General features: G+C 41.4%; 2 long non-coding RNA genes across 2 annotated transcripts; both read left to right on the top strand.

The window, feature by feature from the left end:
- The first annotated feature begins 172 nt into the window (after nt 1-172).
- On the top strand, nt 173-2833 carry LOC107202684. The gene is made up of 2 exons (XR_001520795.2): nt 173-1468; nt 1736-2833. It is a non-coding gene; the product is annotated as an uncharacterized LOC107202684 (long non-coding RNA).
- A 1529-nt stretch (nt 2834-4362) lies between these two features.
- LOC107202669 lies at nt 4363-10806 on the top strand. The gene is made up of 3 exons (XR_001520786.2): nt 4363-4402; nt 6876-6995; nt 10032-10806. It is a non-coding gene; the product is annotated as an uncharacterized LOC107202669 (long non-coding RNA).
- Nucleotides 10807-11872: the final 1066 nt, after the last annotated feature.

Below are 11872 nucleotides of genomic sequence, written 5' to 3'. Positions count from 1 at the left end.
CTAGAGGGGGCGGGGGAGCATAGCGCAGGCGCCGGCTCAGCCTCGGCACGCCCCGCCCCTTCCCGGGCGACGGCCAATGGTGAGCGAGGGCGGGGTTCGGCCGTGAGGGGACGGTAGGACGGGGCGGTGGGAAAGTCTCGGAGGGGCCGCACGGGGGGAGCTGGGGTGCCGGGAGAGTCTCCGAGAAGCTGCAGAATTCAGAGAAAGTGTGGGCTGTTCCGGTGTTACCTGCTCCCCTCTGTACCTAAGGTCCCGCCGGTTTGCCTGCCCGCTCCGTCTGCTTTCACGGAGACACTCTGGTGTGTGAGGCGATGGCCGCCTGCACTTGCCCTCGCCCTCTGTGCAAAACCCGTCAGCTCCTCCTGGGATGTGTATTTATTGCTTCAGTTACCGCTCATCCTTGCTTTAGTTATTGCTCATTTTTGGGTGCTAGTTACAGGTGTGCTTGTGACCAGCAGCACTTCCTCAGGGACGCCTTTGCTGTTCAACAGTGCTCTAGCAGAGCAGCAGTTAGTGCCACCACACACGTGGCTGTTGTGAGGGTGTTCCATCTGTAAACCTGGTAATCCTTCATTTCTGACCCAGATTAGCTCCAGTTTCCATCAATCAAATCTTGTTAATGTACCTTGCATTTTCATACCACAATATATTTTCAGAATAAGTGAAAAAACAAGGAGTTCTGTAAATTATGAGGACTGAATATTATCATACAGTTATGGAATCAGGAAATGGTTTGGTTTGGAAGGGATCTTAAAGGTTATCTAGTTCTAGTCCCCACTACCACGGGCAGGGATGTGACTGAGTACATTACTTTTCTCAGTGCTCTATCTGCCTTGTCCATATCTCTTTGAAAGCTAGGTAACAAAGTCACAAATTGAATTAAAACCATCATTGCAAGTAAAAAAAACTGGAGACCAAACTCCATTCACTCAAATGAAATCCTTCAGGCCAGCTCACTGGTTACATAAGCTGGACATGCTGGCAAAGCCTTGGTTTGCTCTTTCTCAAAACAAGCATCTTCATGCTATGTGGTTGAGCAATACTTGCAATTCAGCATCAGGAGAGTATAGAAAATGAGCCTAATTAATCCCTGGTAGTATTTGAAGTGGAACAGGTGCAGAATCTGAGCTGGAGCTTAGGCTGACAACAGATATTGTTGATTTAAGAGTGAGAAAAAAGACCCACAGACCCTCCAGGGACAGCTCTAAGATACTACAGCTGTCAAATAACAAAACACAAAACCAAGTTCAGAGATGGCCTGGAAATTGAGCCCCCTGTTGATAAAATATTTCAATTGCTCAGTTAAATAGCTTAGATGACTTGAACTTTGCTCTTCTGTCCTTCCCTTTTCTGTTTCCTCCTCAAAGGTGTAAAATCTGGTTCTAGAAACCACTGTGCAATTACGGAGTCATTACAGTCCAGTATAAAGTGTGTTGACCAAGGGCCTTTTTACAAGAACTTTTCAAAGGTCAGAGGCTGTTACCATCAACATCTTAACTATCTAAATTGTGCTTATACATTGTACTGTGTTGGAATGATACCTAAATTACTTTTTTTTTTTTTCAGAAGGACTTTTTTGTAAACATGCATAAAAAGTTAACCTTGAAGAAGATGCTAGATTGTGTGGCTTGTATGCCTGTGGAACTTAATGCTTTGCTTTCCGTGATGTGGATAGGAGTGTTTTAATTTTTTTATGTTTACCAGTATGAACTTTTTTTATTTATCTTATTTCTAGCACTCGTTATGGTGAGTTCTGAAGCCAAAAGAGGAGAGGAGTCGTCCAGTCAGGTTCCAAAGCAGTACTCTGAAAGAAAGAAGCACTGAAATCAATTTGCCAGTGACACATGCATGGAAAAGGATAAAGTGAGACCTTATCTGGGCAGAGAATCATGGAGAATAGAAGGAGAAAGGAAGTTTGGATGTATGAGAAGCTACAATGGCGCTCAAGTATATTGATGTGAAAGAGAGTAAAGGAGAAGAAAGGGAGAAAGGCAGGTGGTATGGCAGACACATGGGGCATATGATGGAGTAGGAAAAGCAGAGGGATGATGAGTGAAGCAGTTGCCACAAATAAGGAAGCAAACGTGGAAGAACTGGAACAGTAATTTGAAAAGCTGGAGACATATGGATGATTTTCAGGAGCATGGAGATATGAGGAATGCAGAAAGCATGAGCAGCTGAAGATTAGCAGGATTAGGGGCTCCTGTGAGCCAGATCAGAGGTCTCAGCAGGTTTTCAGTGCTTTGCTCTTTGTTTACACACCAGTGTGAATGGGAGGGGTGGCAGTGCCCACTGCTTGGGATAGGAGAACAGTCTTCGACAGCTTGGGACCATTCTGTCCAACAGCCCAGTCACAGCAGCCACTCTGTAGATAAAAGCAGGTTCTTCCCAAAAGCCTCAGGAAGGTCTGAAAATGTACAACCCCCATAAAAATTAAAATTGATAGCTGGAGGTGTATAGTTGGAAGGAGGGCAAGGTAATTCTATCAGAGAAGCTTGAAAATAGTGATCTTATTTGCATGCAGATGACCAAGTATGCATAGTCCTTATTTAATGATTGTATTTCAAGTAATAGAGCCAGCAATGAAAAACAAGTGGTTAAGTATTATAATGTTTGGTTGAGCCATTGAATTGCCTGTGACCTCAGAGCTAAGACTAACCTGGACTGTGGGGGTGATCCTAATTACAACCTTACTATTAGATATGCAATTACCAATCTATAATTACGAGCTAAATTTTAGAACACTGACTGTTCCTCTGTTTACAGTGAAATCTGACTTCTGGATATAAGAATACTACTACATGTGACAAAATTAAAAATAAATCCATTCTTCAGTGAACAAAATATATCTTTAAATACTTTCTCTGAAAAAATAAGTAAAACACCTAGTCATGTTTCATGAAAAGTAATGATTATTGTTAGATACTAATTACCCTTACTGTGAAAAAGATCAAATAGCAGCAGAAGGTTGGTTAACCATGATGGCATTTCTGTGATAACTCAACAATCTTAAAGGCAGGAAGGCAAAAAGGAAACTTTTTACTAAGAATCCTGTATTAAAGATATCCTGTCAGCCTTATGCATGAGATGAATTCTTTCTAGCAGAACATTTCATAGGTAAGGGGGCCATCCTAAAGGCTCATGAGCCTCTGGATGCAACATCTGCCCATTCCTTATGCCACTCACGTTAACCAGTCTGACATGCTGGACTTCCTGCTGCTGTAGAGTGCATGCTGCATGGCATGTCCAGTGAGGTCAGTCTCCCCGAGAGGCAGGATCCCACTTGTGTGCAGTAGGTTCTGGGCCTCTGACAGAGAGCATCACATGGCTTGGCTGTGTGCTTGCATGATTGCTAAATGTAGTGTAAGACAGGCAACAAGAGAATGGGGGAGATGAGGAGCAGGTTTTTTCTTTCAGTCACAACTTGCTCTTCAAAGTGTCAGCATGACATGAAGCTGCACCATGAGTCAGAAACTCCTGAGCCCTACTTGTGGCCTCCATATCAACTCCAGTGATGGCTGCAAGCAGCTGAATTAACTGCAGGGTTGGTATCTGTGAGGTACAAAGTGTGGTAGCTAGGTGCTTGAGAGCACTGGAAGTTTCAATTATAATGTTTGCTAACTATTAATTAAGTGTTTTAAGTTTGAAAGTGTTGATTAGAAATGCCTGAATGTTGAATCATTGTGTTCTAGTTGTACACTGTTGCATGTCCCAAAGATTCATTCAACCAACAATCAACAGATTTATTTATCCAAAAATCAAGACAGCAGAGCATGCGGCTCCAGTGTCTTACTGAAGCCTGTTATCATGATGCAATTATATTTTTTGAGGAGAGAAGCTTTGATTTGACAGAGCTGTTTTGCCTCCTGCAGATACAGTCTGTCAAAATTCAGTTTTTATATATTGTCCTGGTTTGGAAGACAGGTGTCTGCTAGGGAGGGCAGGAGCCTCCCTCGGAATGAAAAATGTAGACCCCCCTCCCTCCGAATTACTATAATTTTGAAATCAAGGGACTTTCAGGCAGAGATCTGGGGACAGCAATAAGAGTTCTTTAATAGTGTGTATAACAAGGCAAACAAACAACAACAACTACAGCGTTAACAGTAAAACAGAATCAGGGACCCCATGACAGCCTTCTCGGCCGAGCCAGGAAAGGATGGAGGAGAGGCTTTGTTTCACAAACCCCCTCGGGCAGGCAGTCCCGGTGCTCCTGCAGGGCTCCAAGGAACAGTCGGCTGGAACAGCAGGGATGAGCTGAGATCCTGGGCTGGTGGCTGAGGTGTATCAGCAGCTCCGTGGCGGTGGCTGGCACTGCCACACGTCCCGGCAGGAGAGGGGGTGCGAGGCCACCAACAAAGAGGGAAGAAGGAGAAGAAGAAGCAGCAGCTCCGTTTGGGTGATGGTGAGTTCCCTTCTCTCTGCCGCAACAACTCCCAGCAAAGTGTCCTGCTCTGAAGCTGAAGAAACCAGCCAGCCCCTAGCTGCCCCCGGCCTCTCTTTTTCCTGGCCCCCATCTCCCCTGGGTCCAGCCAAATTCTTTGTGTTATTCAAGCACCCACGAAAGTACCAGCAAAAAAGTTTTCCCCGAAACTAATGGGTAAAAGTTCCATAGGTGAGCCAGAACAAAACGAAGGACACTTAACCCCCAACATTACCACGTATACTTTTCTCACTGATGTCTATCTCAGTGCACACCCTAAAGAAAGCGAATGTACTAGCCATGGTGAAACAATGGTGGTTAGATTGATATTTTGAAAGTTGGAAACTCAGCTGTGCATTACACTCTCCTTGATGTTCTTAATTTTGTGAGATTTAGAATTACATCAGTGAAATCTCACAGCGGTCAGGAAGGTTTCGGGTCCCTAGACATTCTCAGCCATAACCCAGAGGCAATCCATATGCCAGCTTTGTGTTTCACCAGTATGAAGTGCTCAACTTTTCCAAGCCCCGATAATGTAAAAAATGAACATGTGGTGGCTTCATATCTCCTTTCTCTTGCATTGCACAAAATGTTCATGATAAATGTCCCAGATTTTAAAGCTGACATAAACTCCTTTATATTTGGGTTGTGGGAGCCTAGATATTTAAATATAGAGAATTAGATTAAGTTGTGCCAAAACCCCTCAAATTTGTGCAATTTTTAATTATTTTACTTGTGCAAATGCTTACTTTGTATGCATAAATTTGCAATATAAATGCAACTTGAGTGTGTTCATATGAAACTGTGGCATTATGTAGGAATTTAGGTGCAATAATACATACTATTTTCAGGGAAAAAATTGTGATCGTCTCTTTCAAGTACAAACTGCTCTTAAACTCAGAAAAGCAAGTGTCTATGAAGAGCTTCATTTGATAAATGATAGATTTGATAAAATTCAGATACCTGCTGAGGAAATAGCCTGTTTACAGAAATAGAGTTATACATCAACCCAGCTATCTGACAGAAAGTAATAAAAGTTGATTGCATGCAAGGTCATCTGTGACTCAGAAGTTAGACAGAATATGGACTGTGGAAGTCAGCTGTGAGGCTGTGGCAGATAACAATGCATACTTGATCGAATCTTCCCCAAAAGATGTGTCAAATATCACACCTTTCTCAAGAAAGAAGAGACTCTGTAGGTGAAGAAAATATCAAGCATTCTACTTCCTTGCATAGCATGCACAACTAACTTAACAGGTTTTTCATGATGTGATAGTTCTAAAATTTTTGTGAAATGTTCGTAGTCGCACAGGCATCCAAATGGATACAGTCTAATTTGTAAAAATGTGGCAGCATGCTTCACTTGGAAAAGTAGCCGGTTGAGCTTAAGTTAGACTGCTGTTTCTTTTCTCAGTTTTTAATGAGACACTTGGCAGAACTGATAACTGAAACCCTTATAGCTGTTGGCTGACACACACAATGTCTGCTGCTTAATGAAGGAGTAAATTGTATCATAAATCTCCGATTTTTATTGCTGTTTCCTTGCATGAGGAGTGCAAATCACCTTTCAAACTTACAGATTTCTGCTGTCTCCTTCTCTCCTTCTTCATATATTACCTATGTGCATTGTAAAGGATACCATAAAAGGATGTAATTTGTCCAAGACTAAATATCAAAGATGCTATCACATCTTCTGGTTTTATATTTTATAGATGACATTTGGTGAAATAATTGAGGACCAAATGCATATTATCGTTAAAAACAAGGCAAAAAGTACATGGGGAAACCAAAAAAAAAACCAAACCAGATAAAATTTCACAGAATAAAAAATTTCCTCCTGAGAGATTAGCTCATGACTTGATTTGTGTGTATTTTAAAATATTCACTTTGTTGGAGTCCATTGATTTTGCAATATTACAATATCTATGCATCTTGTGAGGATCTTTGTGTGCCTTTGCTAATTGTTACCTTACATTCACAGCACTTCTCTCACTAATCCAGCATTTTGGCATGTATGGAACCCTTTGGCCTGAGCTAACGAAACAAAATGTTTCAGTATATGCCTGATAATGTGGCACAAAAGAAATCTCATTATTTTCAGTGGGACTTCTGTAAGGCTCTACTGCTCATCATTGCCTGGGCTTTTGCTCTTCTACTGATGTGTGCAGACTCTTCCTGATGTGTGCAGACTCTTCCAAAGTGTAGTAATCTACTGTGCTTTGCATCTTGGTTGATGCTTCTTTTTTTTTAATTTTTTTTTTTTGGGGGCGTGATGTGTGCAGACTCTTCCAAAGTGTAGTAATCTACTGTGCTTTGCATCTTGGTTGATGCTTCTTTTTTTTTAATTTTTTTTTTTTGGGGGCGTGCTGTTTGTTGTATGTTTGATTGTTTGTTTGTTTGTTTGTTGGTTTTCTGGTAGCATGCACAGAACTTATATTTTCTCTTACTTCCACAGTGCTGTTATTACCACTGGTCAGGCTTCATCCATTTCATGGGCTGTATGACTTCATTTGTTCTGATTATTTTGCCAAAGATTAAGGATTGGTTTTCCCAGCTTCTGAGAATTTTGTTCCAGGTAATAACCATGATTTTTTTTCTCCACTTAAGCCATCAATGGGGTTGTCAATTGTACATCAGCCACAAATGTCTCTCGGCATCCTTTTTTTATTGTCTCTATTTAAAAATATGCTGCTTGGTTGTGCTCATGATATTCTGACTTATTCAGTAAACACACTGTGTTAAAAATATCACACAGAAATACCTTTTATCCTCAGTCATCCTCATGACTGCATCTAACCCACACTGAGTGATGGAGACACTCAGTCCCAACCTGAGCAGGTGTGTCTGGACCCTGCCACAAATAATAAGTAACACAATAATAGGCAAAGCAATTAATGGAGGCACAGCTGAACTGCTGCTACTTCTGGCACTGGAATTCATCTGCCACCAGTTCAAGTATCTCTGCAGTATCCTTTGTGGGGAGCTAAGGAGGTCCTTCATTGTCCAGAGAAAGTCTCTTTCATCAGGTAATTCATTGGGTGTCAGAGCCCACCATCCTGGTCAAAGCATTACACCTCTCAAATCTGTACCTCTTGTCAAATCCAAGTGAAGTCAGTATTTTATCCTAATGCTTATGATGAGGAAGAAGAGGTCAGACACAGGGGCATGACTACATATACCTCCTTTCCTTTTAAATCTAAGAAAAAGGGTCTGACTTCCAGCTCAAGGTATCCCAAAACACTAGAGAATAAATAATAAATAAATAAATACAGTGAATAAATTCACCTAGCAAGTGAAGTGTTGTGGAATGAGGAACACAGCAGATCTGGACAATAATGAGGGAAAGCAAATAAAGAGTATTTTGGGCAAATGTGCAAGCATGTTTAATGAAACAGAAGTCAGAGGCAGACCTGTGAAGGCAGATAGGCCTGCCACAACCTTCCCCTGGAGGGATGTCTGTTGAGTGGGCTGTGCTAAGCTTATCTCAACCCTCTCCTGGAGAGATACCCCTTAGATGCGACCATCCTCCCTTGTCATGGTGAGGGCTCCAGCTACCCCACCATGCCTTGATGCCTGTGTTGATTATTTGTAACCCATTAGTTTTCCCCCTTAGTACCACCCTTGCTTTCCCCCATAAAAATCCCAGCTTCTGCCCAGTTTGGAAGGGAGCTGCTGTCCCTGGCACCCCTTTACAGGGCTGCTGGACAATAACGGCTACCTTTGTGGAATCGCCACATGATGCTCTTGTCTCTCTGTCTCTGAGTAAGCCTGGTATAACCTAGCAACCTGAGCTGAAATCACTGAGCTGGAAATCACTGCATTTGCAGCCACAGGCTGCCCCTTGCTGAGGTTACCTGGTGGCCAGGGATTGCCTGAGACCCCCCAAAGGCTGTCTCCTAGAAGACCTCTGTCCAGGAAGGTTGTGGCATCCAAGGTCGGACTAATGGACCTGGCCTGGCCACCACACAGATCCACTAGCATAGATCCAAGACTGGGGTAGCATAAGAAATCCATTGTGTTGGCCTTAGACAGACATCCTCAAAGATTTCACAGTTAAGTGAGCAGATCATAAGCAGAAATTTAGCCCTAAGACACAGGGTAGTTGCACTGGTAATCAGAATGTACAATTAGTTTCTATCTTCTGCCAGAAATGTCAATGCAGTTTAGTGAATTTTTTGAAGAGTTTGCACAGCTGGAGTTTCATTTACCTAGTAGATTGTGGAATTTTTTTCTTTTTTAATTCAGCTCCAAAATTCAAATCACCTGAAGACTTCTTAGCAACAAAGCCATGTATCTTAATTCAGAATATTTTGTTTTGGAGTCTGTGTTTATCTTCAAAAATAAACCAGCCTGTCCATATTTTGATACCTTGTGTGTGGTATTGGGTGCACTAACTGAAATGCATAACAACAAAAGGAATAGTAACCATCTTTTGGATTGAATAGCTGAATTCTCTGGAATTTTGATCACTAAGAAAATTTTCTGTAATTTAAGCTTACTTAAGATCCATGAAAATAACTATTATTGGGTTTAGAAAAGCAGTGCAGGGTCAAAAGTATACTTTGAAATGTGAAATTTTGTAAATACATTAATATTTTGATTCTATTTTAAATATCAGTGTAGATGGAGCTTGTGATAATTCAATAGTGGTGGTATTTTGTTTCCATCTGAAATCAGGAACTGACATGTTCTTCTCTTACAGTAGCTGCTGAGAGGAGCTTAGGTTAATGTGTAAAATAATTGGTTCTCTGAACAGTAGGGTACAGTCTCAATCAGTTGCACTTTCAGTATCAGACTTCTTTTAATCTGAGGGAAATACAGTCTTTTTCTGATTCTCTGTATGCACTAAAATTGGTTGGAAAGAAAATGCTTTGAGCAGTGCAGCATAGAAGCAAATGTTCAGTGTTATAAATAACATATGATTATACAAATATACTAAACTTATAGAGCTTATTTATGTTGAATTGTGTCAGGGTGTACTGTGGACTTTTCTGTCCTGATTTCAATGATCTCATTGTTCTGGGAGAGAACCTATTTAAAGTAAATTTCATGCAAAGCATAAATACATATAGAAAAATAATTATTTTTCTTTATTGAAGACAAAATTCTCTACTGCATATTATCTACAATATGAAAAAAAGAAAATTAATTACTTGTGGCCAAAACATTTTAAAAAAAGGAGGCAGATCCAGCCCCATTTTGAAAAAAATTACCTGGTTTATACTGACGGCTTGATATAGAACTCAGACAAATAAAAAGAAGACGGACACTTTTTTCATGTAGTTGTTACTTATGTTTGAGTATCTTCATTTTCCTAGAAAGATATAAAGCAATGAGAGGATCACAGAAGGTTTATAGTGTCATAAATTACTGTAGGAAAATGTCAGTAACAGAGAGGAAAATAATTTTTATTTAAATGGCTATAAATTGCTCTTCATTTGTTAATGTTCATTTATCTGAATGTTAATCAGACACCTAACATATGTATGGCATGTTCTTTCTAAAAAAGAATTACCATTATAGCTTTTCAACAAAGATCTGGCTTAAGTTGATCCCCTGGGGAGGGCTCAAAGGTACTTCTTACTGTTTCATTCCTTTCTCTTCCCTTCAGGAGGGCCAGTCACCTTGCAGTCCTTCCTGAGCTGTGAGTGCGCATTGCTGGGTCATGTCCAATGTTTCACCCACCTGTCACTGTTGGACACAAAATGATTCACACAGACACAGCTCGAGGTGCGGTGAAAGAAGAATTCTCGATTATTTGTTCTTTCAGTATTTGTAGGTTTTCGACCATGACCACGGATTGGATAGTCAGGTTACCACCTTCCCTACCGCACTGGCCGTGAGAGACGTCCATCAAAAGGCCTATCTTTAATGGAATGTATAAACACCTATGTTTATAGTTACTTTCCTGGGAAAGTCACTAGAACTTGTGAAAACAATATCTAAAGGCCTGATTCTCAGGGCAACACCCACCAGCATCCCCAAGTCCTTCTGGGCAGGGCTGTTGTCCATGTGTTCATCCCCCAGTCTGGGCTGAAACCGGAGGTTGCCCCAAGCCACATGTAAAACCCTGTACTTGGTACTGTAACGCCTCTTCAGATTCCCATGGGCCACTTCTTCAGCTTGTCCAGGTCCCCCTGGATGTATCCCGTTCTTCAGGTGTGTCAGCAGCACCAGCATTCTGTTTGGTGTCATCTACAAATGTGCTGAGGGTGCCCTTGATCCCTCTGTCTGTGTCATTAATGAAGACTTAATTAACACTGGTCCAGTACAGACCCCTGAGAGACAGCACTCGTCACTGACGTCCTCTGTTGGAGTCTGAGATACAGTGTGTGTGCCCTTGTTTTTAATATTTAGTTCTAGAATTCAAAGAAACACTGAATTTCATATAATATGAAATTCATGAGCATGTTTTCATGGTGATACATGAGAACAAATGTTAAAGTTAGATAGAAAAAGTGTAAGTGGGTAGATTAGAAAGTTTTTTAAATCACTGGGTGAAAAAGTAGTTTAGAGAACAGGAGACAAGATGGAGGATTTAAGGTGTTGTCCCTTGTTCCTTCTTCTTTCTTCTTCATGTTCATCTCCTAGAGGTTTTTGGGTAATAGTAAGTGATTGGATAGAAAATGCAACAGTGCATCACAGAAGTGATGGGTCATTGGGTCATTAAGAAAAATAATATACGTGTCTATTGTTAATTGGGTAAGAATAGGTATAAAGATAAAAGAACTGCGTAGTTCGAGGCCATTTTGTGCGTCAGACACGAAGTGAGCCACAAGGCCTTGTTTGTACCATCAGAGGAAAGAAATGTGCCAAATTGCAAAGATTGATCTTGTAACCAGCCTGGAGAGACCTGTTAAGTTTTGTAAGCATCCTTCAATAAACACGAGAAACAAGATTCTAACGAGCTCGGGAGTTTTCTTCAAATCATAAGGACTGAGATAAGTGGGACTCCCTATGAGGGAGGATCCCAGGAATTCAGCCCAAAGGAGGCTGAGAGACTAGAGAAAAATTGTAACCACAGGAATTCAGCCCAAAGGAGGCTGAGAGACTAGAGAAAAGTTATATCCACAGGGAACTGAGCCCAAAGGAGGCAAGAAGAAATAGAACGTTACAGTCCTCTGGGACTCTGAGCCCTTGACCATGACCTTCTGGATGTGGCCATCCAACCAATTCCTAATCCACCTAACAGTCCGCCCATTGATTCCATCTCTCTTGGAGAAAAGGATGTTGTGGGGGACCTACAACATAGTGTGTCATAGGCTTTACAGACGTCCAGATAAATGACATCTGTTACCCTTCTCTTGTCCACTGATGTAGTCACCCCATCATAGAAGGCTTCTGGGCTGGTGTCATGATCCACAAGGCGGGATTTGTGATGTGGTTCTTTTATTCAATCTCAGAGTACAAAAGATTATCAGCAAACCAGGGACTCAAACAGCAAAACACACT

The sequence above is a fragment of the Parus major genome, chromosome 4 (genome assembly GCF_001522545.3).
Source record: "Parus major isolate Abel chromosome 4, Parus_major1.1, whole genome shotgun sequence".
NCBI lineage: Eukaryota > Metazoa > Chordata > Aves > Passeriformes > Paridae > Parus > Parus major.
Note: the sequence above shows the minus strand (reverse complement) of the source record. Positions and strands in the feature narration are given on the sequence as shown.